This window comes from Gossypium hirsutum, chromosome A13 (assembly GCF_007990345.1).
Source record: "Gossypium hirsutum isolate 1008001.06 chromosome A13, Gossypium_hirsutum_v2.1, whole genome shotgun sequence".
Classification (NCBI taxonomy): domain Eukaryota; kingdom Viridiplantae; phylum Streptophyta; class Magnoliopsida; order Malvales; family Malvaceae; genus Gossypium; species Gossypium hirsutum.
This window is the reverse complement of record NC_053436.1, coordinates 30,773,621-30,786,355: the sequence shown is the minus strand read 5'-3', so window position 1 is coordinate 30,786,355 and position 12,735 is coordinate 30,773,621.

Genomic DNA, 12,735 nt, shown 5'->3' with positions numbered 1-12,735 from the left:
ATGAAAGTGACTAGTTGCTAAGTGTTGTGGAACAGATACTTTGTACAAGTATGTACTTAACCCTCGGGCTGAGACTTCAATATAACAATAATATGGTAAGATCATGAATGAGAAATATGATATGAATGCTTTGGTAATATTATGCAAATGTGGACTTCGTATTATTGCACGGTTATGTTACTTGCTATTTACATGTGAACTTACTAAGCATTTATGCTTACTCCCTCCCTTCCATTCCTTGTAGTTTTGACAAGCCGGCTTGGAGATCAAGACGGTCGGAGGCACGCTCACACTATCAACAGACCATCTCGGTATAGTGGCTTGCATATTTTGGGAATATAGCATGTATAGCATTATAATCCTTTTATGTATATAATCTTATGATATGGTGAATGAGTGATGTGGAAATGCTTGTTGATGATTAGCTATTGGAATGGCTAATCAAAATTTATATTTAGTGTTATGTATGCTTAATGTATTACCTACTCCATGGAAAACCATAAAATGGTGAAATTGGCTATAAAACAGTGTCATACAGCAGTAGTGACGTGAATTTGAAAAATCACTAAAAATAGTAAAAATATAATTAGATGATGAATAAAATATGTAATTTAATCTTAATGAATCTATTTTCATGTGGAAGAAACAAAATAGGTAAAAAAGTTGTATTGTATGAGATATTTAAGTTTTGGTGAAACAGGGTTAGAGCGATTTCTAGATCCCTTGTTCTAACTTTATAAATTCACCATAAATTGTGTAAAGATAATTAGGACTCACATTTTATATTTATGGATTCCTTATTGAGTCTATTTTTAGTATAAACAAACTTCATAGTCATTGGATCTCTATACAGGAAGAAATTTGATTCATAGTGCACAGGGGTCAGAGTACCTAAACCCTGAAATAGGGGAGACTTTAACTAATAAACTGTACTAATTGGCCAGGCCAAAAATTCTAGAAAAAAAACTAGTAAGTAGATATTTGAGTCTAGTTTTAGGAAAAATTTACATAATTGGATTTCGATTTCGGAACTCGAGATATGAATTTTTAAGCTACTGTGATGCAGTTAGCCAGCTTGTCTAGAAATTTTAAAAATAAATTGTTTGAGCTATTTAATTAATGAATTAAGTCCGTTAACACCTCGTGCTCGACTCCGGTGACAGTCTCGGGTACGAGGGCGTTACAAATTTTGTCTCATCAAATTCAACTTCTTCTTTAATAGTGACTTTGCATATTACGAATGACCTTCAACGCACGATCCAGTATCTTTTCTATTACTATACGATCCGATATCCTTTCTGTTACTATCTTCACTTGCAAACTCATTGTCTAATCTGATCACAGTACTAATCCTTCAATCACGGAACTCTGTAATTCCACACTTGTCAGCTTATTTAATCTATATAATATTGATTTCATTACAATAATTTAACTCTCACGTAAACATACACATCACACATACTATAAAAAATGACCAGTTCATTACTTGTTCCACATTTTCAAAACACTTAACAATTATTTACTTATGATCACTTTTGTACTGAACACATAGCTCATATGCTAAATCAAATCATTAATTCACAATCAAAATATTCACATAGCAATCATAGAACAAACATCACAACTCATATACTCATATGATTATAACATTTATCAATAGTAGAATATCATGCACTCTGATTCATACCTTAATAAGTTTCAACTCATCACCAACACATTTTCATTGAAACATTTGAGTGTAACATTCTGTACTATTGGAATTAGCTCGGTTGAAAAGCATATTTGTCTAATTAAAATAATTCTCGTTAGAATCAAGAGATATCACATCATCACAAGTTAAATATGGCATGTATAGCTAGACTCTGACATGCTAACCCGCATCTGAAGCCGGAATAAGGTTACGAGGTGTTACCGAACTAATCACCTCATTCACATACATATATGCATTCATAATAAAAAAAATCCATTCAATCATTCACATTGTCCCTTATAAGGTCCTACGAGACCTTAAAACATGCTTAAAAGAGTTTCTGGACTAAACTGATAACATTTGCAAACTTTGGGAAACATAGAAAATTTTCATGTATTTACGGGCCACACGCCTGTGTGAACAGGCACACGGCCACCAGACACGCCCGTGTCACAAGCCATGTGAAAATAGGGCATACATTCTGACTTACACCACACGGTCGAGGACACGCACGTATGCCATAGCTGTGGGAAAACTGGAGGGGTTACTGACTTGGGTCACACGGTTGGCCACACGCCCATGTGCCAGCCCATGTGCCACACACGCCCGTGTGTCTAGGCCGTGTCAAACCTGTAAGGTATATTGATTCATTTGAAGGGTAACTCCAGGGGACACATGGCCGTGTACCAAGGTCATGTGTCACACCCAGTCGAGTCACACACCCGTGTGCTCTGCCATGTGGAGTGAAAATAGGCTTGGTTAAAGCCACATTTCTCACCCTCCTTAAGCATACCTAAAGCATCACATTTCATGCTATTTCAATACATTAATAAGCAACCAAACAATGCTATTTCATAATCAAGCATTCATATACTCAATTCAATACCATTTGTACATTCAAACACATACTAAACTACCATGATTCATTCCTCATTACACATTTATTCAAACATATACCAAAATACATATCATACTCATCAATACAATCTATTTCAATATGTATTTTTACTAGCATCAATCACACACAAAGCTTGACTCATAAATAAATATTTATCATATACCAAATGACCAATTGATCATCTTGAACCGCCACCAACCATACCAAATTATGCCATTACACAAGGCAAATAACACATCAAACACAAGTCATTAATAATCCATATAAAATGACCAAATACATCACCAAAACCTTTATCAAAAAGACTCCAACCTATACATGCCATATAACCAAAATCACAAAGCTCATTAGTACCAAACCAAGCTGGATAGTGTGATGAGATCTCCGACAACTTCCAACCCAAGCAAGCTTTCGAATCACTATAAACATAGTAAGAAAAACACAAAGTAAGCTACAAAGCTTAGTAAGCGCATATGATAATAAACTTATATTATTAAATAACCTCACTTTAAATAATTACTGTAACATCCCGAATTTGGGCCTAGAAGTATTGGGCCTTGAATGTGGGTCCGTAAGGAGGTTTTATATAGGTATTTAATTGTGCAATGAAATGACACAATTAAATGTCTGCTTTGGTGGTTAATGGCCCTGAGAAGTGTTAGAGAAATCTTGGGTCAAACTTGGGCTTTAGAAAAAATTTTGGTATTAAAAGAAAAAAAAACCTGGATGCTTGGATGAGGGCTTTTAAATTATTGTGTTAAATAAATGACACAAAGAAGCTTGTAGTCTAGTGGTTGTGGCGTCATTAAGGTTGTATGGGAGCTTAGGTTCAAGCCTTGGCTCTTGCAATTTATTTTGGCTTTTTAAGGGAACCTGGACTTTGGCCTTTAGACCTTATAATTAATTGGGGATAAAATCTGACACAAAAAGCCTTGTGGCTTAGTGGCAAGTAGCGCGTGGAGCATCGAGGGGAGGCAGGGGTTCGAATCCCATGGCAAGCAAGGAGCATTTATTTTGCTAACAGGGGCGGCAAGAGTTGGTTTTGAATTTAAACATTGATGTTGGAGGAATCCCACATCAGGAAGCTAACATAATAGTGGAGGCGAAGCTGGCTTTAAATAGAGGAAACCATGAGGAGAGTAAAGGTACCTTTCTTGGCTGATCCCTTTCGCTGTGTGCCGTGGTCGTTTGGGTTGGGCGTCGGCTAAGAGTGCTCGGAGTGTGGATTAACTCCAATCTCCTATCAGGTGTGTATTTCTCACTACTCTAGCTGTAGGATGGCTACTTCGGATCGCGATGGGCCGAAAGGGGCTATGTGGGCCCAATGGGCCTACAGGCCTACGGGCCCAATTGGATAAGTTGTTTGATTGTGTAGTAAATATTGGACTAGGCTAGGTGAATCTCATATCTGTGGCTAGATTTGGGCTAAAAGGGCCACACGAGCATGTGGGCCCATTTAGGCCAAGAATGGGCTTTAGGGCCATTCGTATTGTTATCCCTGTTTAGAATACTTTAGTTTACCAAATTACTGAAATGCCCTCAAATTGTAAAATTACCAAAGTACCCTCGATTTATAGAATTACCGTTTTACCCTCGATTTACAGAATTACCGTTTTACCCTCGATTTATAAAATTATTGTTTTACCCTTATTTACAGAATTACTGTTTTACCCTCGATTTACAAAATTACTAAAATACCCTTGGTTTACAAAATTACCAAAATACCTTCGATTAGTAAAATTACCAAAATACCCTAGTCTGTAAAATTGCTAAAATATCACTGGTTTGTAAAATTACCAAAATACCACTGGTTTGTGAAATTACCGAAATACCCTCAATTCGTAAAATTACCAAAATACCCTTGATTTACAAAGTTACAGAAATACCCTTGACTTTCTAAAAATTATGGAAATACCATTTTGGTTTACAAAATTACTAAAATACCCTTGGTTTGTAGATTTACCAAAACACCCTTGTAGGATGAAATGACTAAAATACCCCTAATAGGTAAAAAGACCGTAAAGCCCCTGTAGGGTAAAGTGACCGTAATACCCTTGTATGGTAAAATGACGAATACGCCCTTATGTTCCGTATGACTGATGTGCTTAGGATTTACATATATTGATATTGGAATAGTTAAGTTTGAGTGACAGGTGGTGGTTATCGTAGGTGATTGATTATGGAAACGTTTTAACTTTAACCCGTAACAGGTGTGTACTAACCCTCGTAATAGCTTAGATTAGTATTTGCTGAAAAGCCGAAAGCTTCATATTTTAGTGATTCGGGAATTAATATTTAGATCTATTTTCTATGCATGTTTAAGTTGGATTCACAACGGACATGGGGTAGGAAGGTATTTGGAACGTTCTTCAACGAGTAGATCTCTTGGTAAGTATTCGAACCTTCTTTCCGTTTGTATCTTGTGGTTTAAGAAAAGCTGAAAATCCCTCTGTCGACTAAGGCTAAAAGGGTTTTTGGTGTTATTTGGTTTGTTGGTGCTAGTGAGGATTAAAGGCTACCGATCGAGGAGTGTGTGAAAAGCTTGGATCATCAGAGTGACTAAATCTAGTCATCAACTTCGGTAAAGGTATGAACCCAATGGCCATTGTGGATGGTGGCCGAATGTGTAAGTGATGATAATAGGTAGTTTTCAATTTGGTTTAATATTAACATGGTCTAATCTATAAGTGGTTGATTATAGGAGAAATCGCATAGGAGATCTCCTCAAGGAATATCGCAAATCAGGTGTGTAACGAACCCTTATTCATAGCTTAAAGCGATAAATGCCGAAAAGCTGAAATGCCAAAATTCTGGCATTTCGAGGACTTGTGAGCAACCGAACTCTCATTAGTCAGTTAGATTCATTGAGATGATGATCGGGAACATTGGAAACGGTAAGAGCATGATTTTTGGCGTTCACGGTAAGTTGGGCCTCGAGGGGCTGAAATAGGGCCCAATGGGCTTTCGGGCCCATTTGGGTAAAATTGGTAGAAAATGAAAACCCATTAAATTGCACATTGAGACTGATAAAACCGTTATGGAATATAGGCTAAATGGGCCTAGATGAAAAAATCGGCTAAGTAGGGCCCATTAGGGGTTTTAGGCCCAATAACTCGGTTTCGCTAAAAATTGGGCCAAAATTACTGTTTGCACACATGAATTGTTAGTAACCGTTAATGAACATGGAAAACCCTAATTTTTTGGTAAAATTACAGAATTACCCTTATAAAATGAAAATGACCATTTTGCCCCTAGGTAAAAATGACCATTATACCCCTAGGGTTTAAATATGAATTTGATACATGGGGTTTTGATAAACATGGTATGTATGATATGCACATGACATGTATGATATGCACATGACATGTATGATATGCACATGATATGTATGATATGCACATGATGTATTCATAAATGCATTGGGTTAGGTTTTTATATGGATGGAGGAAGTGTAAAAGGGCTTATGCCCCAGTTATTAAAAAGGGCTTACGCCCCAATTATCAAAAGGGCTTATGCCCCAGTTATTAAAAGGGCTTATGCCCCAGTTATCAAAAGGGCTTATGCCCCAGTTATCAAAAGGGCTTATGCCCCAGTTATTAAAAAGGGCTTACGCCCCAGTTATTAAAAAGGGCTTACGCCCCAGTTATTAAAAAGGGCTTATGCCCCAGTTATCAAAAGGGCTTATGCCCCAATTATTAAAAGGGCTTATCCCCCAGTTATTAAAAGGGCTTTTGCCCCAGTTATTAAAAGAGGCTACGCCTCCAGTTATATGATAAAGCAGCTATGCTGCCAGTGGAGAGTTATGGTTGGGTGGGTTGAGTTATTCCCCACATAGTGTGTCGGTTGGTACGGGTGGAGAGTAGCGGATGGTGGGTCGAGTAGTCTCCCCAAATGGGCTTGCATTTATTCTTTCATTGATGATACATGTGATATTGAAATGGGCCTACGGGCCAAACCGTTTACAGTAAGGGCTTCGGCCCAGTAATATAAAATATAAAAAGGCTACGGCCTAGTATATGTTGAGATTGGACTTGGGCTAAGGCCCAGCAGGCTGATATTGTTTTAGGCTCTGAAAGGGGCTTGTTGCACACTGAGTTTCCAAACTCACCCCCTTTCTTTAACCTTGCAGGTGAGCCCTGATGTAGGGACTTAGAGTCGGAGGGGATTCAGAGTGGCCATGGTGATTGCCTTTGGGCTTTTAAATAAGCGTTGGTTTTCTTTAAATTTCCTTTAATTATTATTTATTTTTGGGTTGTAATAAGGCCATTTTAACTTTTCTTTTATTTCTTTCGGGATTATTTTATTTTTAATAACTTTAAAACTGGTTGATAATTATTCAAATGGGCTAGACTTAGGACGTGTTTTCAAAACGATACTTGATTTCAAAATATCATAACGCCACGATTATTCAATTCATCAAAGATGTCCACTTAAACAAATTTAAACTCGATATAACAAAGTGTGGCAATGGTTGTGGGCATGTCTAGGATTGGATCCAATCGAAAAGCTTGGTACTTAAGCAGCCTTCATGGCTCACCTCCTCTGTCTCGGATACCTACCTGGTGCTCAGCTTCCATTCACTTTGTTAACTCAACAAAATATATGGTCTTTAAAACACTAAAACGGAACGTGGGTTTTCAACTCCAATGTGGCACGTCAGATTAGGCCATAACGTCTGGGCCGGGTTTGGGGTGTTACAATTACTCAAAACATGATAAAAATTCATATGATTCCACCATTCTATCTCAAATTCATACACGTATGGTTTGAATACTTCTTATCAATTCATTCACATTTCCATATGCATAAGCATTTATATATATAAACTTTATTCAATTCAATATTTATCACCTCTTCTTTAGCCAAGTGAATTATGTGAAATAACATCAAATAATAATGTTTCGCACACTGTGTGCCATATGTATATTTAGTTAAAACAACTATAACTCATATTTCGCATATCATTCAATTCATACCTCATTATAGCCAAATAAACACGTTTTGGCATGAGGCCTACTTATACATAATCTTTCTCATTTCACATACATGATACACTAAGAACTTACCAAATTACCTTCTTTGATTCCCATATAGGTTCTGTACGTACTTGTATCGCTTAATTCGATTGTACTTTCATTCTCATCTTGACTATGCCCGTTGAACCCTTCAAAATTGCTAAGAATACTCGGATATCACATAAGCTCATACAATGCCATATCCCAAATATGGTCTTACATGTTATCACATATCAATACCACTGTCCCAGACAGGTCTTACACGAAATCATATAACGATGCCAATGTCCCAGACATGGTCTTACATGTAATAGCATAATGAAGCCAATGTCCCAGACATGGTCTTACCTGTAATCTCATCTCGGTAATCCTAAATCCTATACTATTCCTAAGGTTCGTACGGGACTTTAGGACATCGTAACTCTGTCGATTTCAGTGCGTAATCATAACCATTCAGCATTCAATTCAATTCGATAATAAATAAGCATTTATAACACAATCTAAATACATTTATTAGCATATGAACTTAACTCGATCGCTGTAACAACGAATTAGGTCGACTAATTTGATACTTTATTTTCCCTCATTCTAGATTTGAATCTCATTTTTCTCAATCTATATAATAAAAAAAATTTACTTATTTAATCATTTATTCATTCAATTTAACAAAATTTACACATTTTGGCAAAGTTACACTTTTGCCCTTATTATTTCACATTTTTGCAATTTAGTCCTTAACACATAAAATATAAAACTCATGAAATTTAAACAATTTCATGCTTAGCCGGATATTACCCAATTATATATTGGCCCATATTTTCACTTTATTCGTACTTTTAACCGCATAATTTCATAATTTTACAAATTAGTCCATAATTTGCATTTTTACTCAAAATCACTTTGTAAAATATGTAAAACTATTATCTAACTTCCATATTTCATCATCAATCATCAAAAACCATGAATATTCACCAATGTATCTCATAAAATCTTTAACAGTTTTGAAATCAGAGATACGGGCTAGCTAGATTAAGCTGCAACAAGCTCAAAAACGTAGAAATCATTAAAAACCAAGTAAAAATCGTACCTTGATTAAGCTTCCAAGTGACCGAATGTTTTACCCTAAAAATGGATGGTTTTTCTTTCTCAAATTTCGTTAAGATGATGAATGAATAGGAAAAATGTGTTTGTTTTGTTTTAATTATAGCATAATAACTAAATTACAAAATTAACCTTTAATAACATCATAAATTTCAACAATACCAAGCCATAGAATTCCACTATCAACATTTATAGGATAATTACCACTTAAGGACTCCCACTATTTAATATCATAGCCATTTAATACCTTTAACTTATAGAATTCAATTTTTATGCTTTACGTGATTTAGTCCTTTTTACCGAATTAACCATTCAAACGGTAAAATTTCTTTACGAAATTTTCACACGAACACTCTATCATACTATAAAACTTATTAATATAATAAAATAAATATTTTGACTTTGAATTGTGGTCCTGAAACCACTATTTTGATTAACCCTAAAAACGAGCTGTTAAAGGACTAAACCGATAACATATGAAAATTTTAAAATCTTAGAAAAATTTCAAACATACAGGGACCACACGCTTTCGTGAGTAGGCCGTGTGCCTCACACGGCTAGTAGACACGCCCGTGTCTTAGGCTGTGTGGAAACAGGGCATACTTATTGACTTGTATCATACGGCCGAAGGCACGCCCGTGTGCCAGGCCGTGTGAAAACTTGAGAGTATACGGACTTGGGTCACACGGCCAACCACATGCTCGTGTGCTAGGCCGTGTGCCAAAATAGGGGTATACTGACTTGTACCACACGGCCAGTCACACGCCTGTGAGACTGTGTGGGGCATACTGACTTCATTTAATATCATCACTAGGGGACACACGGTCATGTAACATAGCTGTGTATCACACATAGCTAAGACATACACCCATGTCTCTGCCCTTGTGGACAAAAATAGGCTATTTGCAAAGCCATTATGCCACCCTATTTTCACATGTATACACAAGCATAAATGGTAACATTTTTACAACCCAATTGGCAGCCATTCCATAACATTTCATACAAATATGATATCAATCCTCATAATATTCAAATACTTAGCTAATATCATACATTTCCTATTCATAAGCCTACCATATAACAAAACACATTTGCATATTTTCATTCCATCAACTAATTGCCAAAACATACCAAAACATAATAACAAGTTTAGCCAAATCACATGGCTTAGACTTATAACACAAAATGTACCAAAATCACAATCTCAAGAGACCATAATTATCACCATTATAACAAGCGTATACATGCCATATTTACATATAACCACAAGTTCAAAAGTACCAATCAGCAATTGGATAGTGTGATGTATAACTTTGACTTGTCCAAAACGAGCGAGCTATCGAACCTCTATAAAATATGGAAAAGAAACATAGTAAGCTTTATAGCTTAGTAAGCCCATATAATTCAAAACTAAACTTACCATTTATACATAATCAAGGCAATAATTAAAGTGTATTCAATTTAATTACCAATTACCTAAACACAAACATTCATCACAAGTTAGTTATCTAAATACATGAAATCATCCATATTCTCAATGTAAATACTCGATACATTGTATCTTATCAAATTCACATATATCATGAACATCATTTGTAACATTTTACTTTCAATCATTTAACAATAATTCATTCGTATAAACAATACTTTACAAAATCATAGAATTTATGCCCGTTGAACCTATTAGAATCTCGAGGGATGCTAAGGTGAAATACAATACATATAAATTAATAAACCATCAATTCCTTATCATTTTCTAGTCTTTCGAGCTATGAACAGTAAGCTCCTCCTGAGCTGATGGACAATAAGCTCTATTAACCTGAAATAGTAAGCTCTAATGAGCTGAAACAGTAAGCTCATATGAGCTGAGAATAGTAAGCTCTTACGAGCTAATATATAGGTAAGCTCATACGAGCTAAAGTGAGTCTGCAACATATGCAGGATCTCAATCAAAACGGTAACCCTAGTGACATGTCACTCGTATCCTACGATTTCTTACGGTTCAAACGAGGGTCGATAATAAATAAATTATATCGATAAGGAATTCACATTACAAATATATCAACTACTCAATTATAGGCATTCATTACAATTATTTCAAGTATTTAATAGTTCGATTCTAATTATACGAACTTACCTCGAGTTGCTTGGATAGGAATTATCAACTATTCGTCCACTTTTCCTTTTCCCCGATCTAAACTGGATCTTGACTTATCTTGATCTTAATCTTGTTTTCAAAGTAAATGAATGAAAACCTAAAGAATAGCTTTATTTTCCTTCAAATTTTTGGCAACAAAGATGAAGAAAGATATAAAAAAATGGCTTTGTTTTATTTAATTAACAATAATAAAAATTTTACTATTTTAACATTTGTAATATAACTTAAAAATCACTTAATGCTTGTCCATCTTTGTCCACTCACAATTAAAATGGTCTAATTACCACTTAAGGACCTTAACTTTAATGTTCTATAGCTATTTGACATTTTTAGCTAATAGAACACAAATTTTTCGATTTACGCGATTTAATCCTTTTTACCTAATTATGCATTCAAACAGTAAAATTTCTTTATGAAACTTTCACACAATAATTATATCATGCTGTAAACTTTAATAAAATAATAAAATAAATATTTTGACCTTGAATTTTTGGTCCCAAAACCACTGTTCTGATTTGACTCAAAAACGGGTTGTTACGGAAAAGGACTATGGTTTGGGGTTGAGGACGCTGCGGATCGAAGGTGGGTGAGGGTGGATTTGGATGGTGGCCAGGTGAAGGGGATAGGGGTCGATAGAGGGGGATGGGTATTTTGGGCTGGTGGGGAACGATGACAAAGAAAAAGTAGAGAGAGAGGGGGGTTGTAGTGCAAAAAGAGGGGAAGATGGAAAGGGGGTCGAAGGGGTCGTGTTCATGGGTGCTCGACGAGGGTGAAGGCGAGGAAGGGAGAGGTGGGGGTAATGGACTGGGGGTGCGATGACTGTGGCCAAAAAAGGGGGTTAAGGTAGATCGGTGGCTAGGGTTCGGTATTGATGAAGAAGGACAAAAAGAAAAACAAAAAGAAAGAGTAATTAGGGATGTAAAGGGTGACAAGGTTGTGTAGAGGCCTGTTTTACGCCACATGCCCATGTGGATTATTTTCAACCTGTGTACGATTAAAAATATAACCCAGTCTTTACACAGCCATGGACATGCACATGTGTCCATGCCATATGGCTCACACAACCGTGTATGATCTCATTCACTTCTCCCATGCCCGCGTGGCTTGGCCATATCTCGCACACAGTCGTGTTTCTTACCCGTGTAACTCTCTGACTTGGAATAAAACTGAAAAAAATTAGCTCCAGGACTCACACACCTTAAGGCATGCCCATGCCGCATGGCCGTGTAACCTTCGAATTTTTTTGAAAAATTAAGTCCCAAGATCCACACAGCCAAAGACACACCAATGTGTCCAAGCCCTATTACTCATTATCGAACCCCCCTTATTGTGCACACGGCTTGGGACACGCCTGTGTGTCCAGGTCGTGTGGGTCAAAAATAATTTTTTTTTTATTTTGAAAATTAATCAGTTTTAAAAAAATCATGAAATAAAATTAAAAGAATTAGCAGAGTGTTAACTCTTAGGTTGCCTCCTAAAAAGTACTTATTTAGAGTCTGAGCTCAACTTACCTTGTATTTGCACGGTCGCGGTGGTTCACAGAACTGAGGCTCCTCTTTCTCACTATCAATTATTCTACCAAAAGAAGGTCTAAGTCGAGTATTGTTTACCTTAAATGTGTCAAATTCAAAATGAGTTACCTCGACTGTACCATAGGGGAAGGCATTCAGTATGTAAATGGGTTCGATCCATTTACATCAAGCTCTGAAGGGACAATTCATAGATCCATTTTGTTCCATTTATAAGCTCATCATGCCGTCGCTTTGGCTCTTCACCGTGTTTTTTCAGTTTCTTCTTGACATGTGTCTGCCATTCATCTAGTTCATCAATTGGTAACATTCATTCATCATAAATAATTTTGTTTCTGTCGTAT